The sequence below is a fragment of the Camelina sativa genome, chromosome 12 (assembly GCF_000633955.1).
Source record: "Camelina sativa cultivar DH55 chromosome 12, Cs, whole genome shotgun sequence".
Taxonomy (NCBI): Eukaryota; Viridiplantae; Streptophyta; class Magnoliopsida; order Brassicales; family Brassicaceae; genus Camelina; species Camelina sativa.
In genome coordinates this window covers 13,462,082-13,464,165 of record NC_025696.1, presented here as the reverse complement: position 1 = coordinate 13,464,165, position 2,084 = coordinate 13,462,082, and positions in this window count along the sequence as shown.

The window sequence follows — 2,084 nt, the reverse complement described above, 5'->3', positions numbered from 1 at the left end:
TATGTGTGGTAACTGTTTTACCACAGATGTCATTATTAAAAAAAAACAAATTATTATAAGACCAAAAAAATGGATTGTTTTCCTTAACATAATAATACTGAACAATGCTGAGGATAAGCCAACTCGTAGAAAAAGACATCTTCGGTTGTCTTTTTCTTTCTCAACTTCATTTGTATTTTATATCTTGTCGACATATTCGGCTGTCTATATAATTCTCGATTTTTGCTCAAATGTCAGCAACTACGCCTAACATCATCAGTATGCTGAACCTTGTTCAGAGCTTTTATCATTTTTAAATAGACTTATTTGTCCCATTATACGTTTTCAAATTCATTTTCAATTTATATTCTATATGTGGATTTGTATTAATATATATTGATATCATAAGTTAGACAAACGAGCAAGATAGATGTGGTTGTGGACGTACGTGGCCGAGTTCATGCTTTGAAGGAAACGTGACAAGATGGAAACAAAAATATTTGTTAGTATAAAAAATTAAACAACTAGTGTGAATTGAATTTTAATCTTATATATCTATATGTATATATACATTGATTCTCTCAGTTGAGGATAAGTAACGCAATTATCTTTATCAACTATTTTTCTTTTTTAGTTATTAAGAGATATTGAACCAAAATCCAAATTAGGTTTCCAAAATTATAAGAAATTAAATATTTTACTATATAAAATGTTTATAGTGACATTAAGAAACGACAACAGTTTTTCCTTAGGTAATCAAATTTGATATATGATTTTGACAACTTCAAAGTTCTCAACCCGTTCGAACAAACTAATTCATAGACCAAAGAAAACTAGAATAGAACAATTCTTATTTTCTCTGCTTATATTAGATTGTCCGATCCCTTTTACAGTTAAGCCATTTCATTTTTTTTTGTTTTATTTGTTTTATATGCTATGTGTTATGTATACTTTCTCTTTAATAACAGATAACGACATTTATATTTGCATTCATATTACATAAGAGACAAGGAAAAATGCGGAAAGAAAGTGGAAGGAACGACATATACATGTAAACTTTTGAAAACTCGAATTGGTCCATCCTTATCAGCACCAACTACTAGTAGGTGTCAATCAGATTGATCCACCCACGCTCGGTCTATCACGGGTTTAACGGATGACACACATTAGGTCTATTCACGGGTCAATTGTAATTACTTTCATTAATTTGATTCAAATATGAGGGTTAATTAGTCTGACTCCGTTTGATCTGTGATTTTAATACATTATATCCATACAAAAGATAATTTCCTACACATGAACGTTTATCAACAAATATAATACCTTTATATATCTTAATATTTTTTTTATTAACTTGTGAAAATCCAAGGTATGGGTAAAGTTTTATAATCCTAATCCTATATATCCAAGACCGGATGACTGGCTTCTAAATAGTTATTACTAGTATTATTTAACACCCAAAGTCTAGTGAAAATAGACGAGAATGACACAAATTTGAGAAAATATTGCTGGATTGACACCCTCCGTTTAGGGAAAACTATATTAACACAAATTTCTGTTTAAATTACCAAAAACCCAATTTGGTGTATTAAAAAAATTGTAAAAGGAAATAAAAATAAAAAGAGAAAAATCGAGTTTATCAAACCAAACAAACCCGACATGCGTTTATTTTTATTTCTCTACCACGAAACATTGATACAACTACCGGCGACGGAGAGGTTTTACGGTACACCAAAAGAAACTCAATCTGTTGGGTTTTTGTGCCGGATAAGATGAACCAAAAAAAGAAAAAAAATTCGCGATACAGAAAAGAGGGGAGGGGAGGCACGATACAGAAGAGAAAAAAGGGTAAACCCTAGATTCTCGCCACATATGGCAACTGCTACAAAAGTCTGTCGCTTAACTTAAAATAAATCTGTCACCAAAGGCACTAATAAATCTGTCATTACTCTGTAAAAAATCTGTTATAAAAAATCTGTTATCAAACGCGAAATAATAGATTTGTCATTACAGATAACAAATCTGCTGTCACTATATCAACAAAAAACAAAACTGTTATCATTGTATTCATATATAATAAATCTGTTATTAAGCAGCAGATTTTT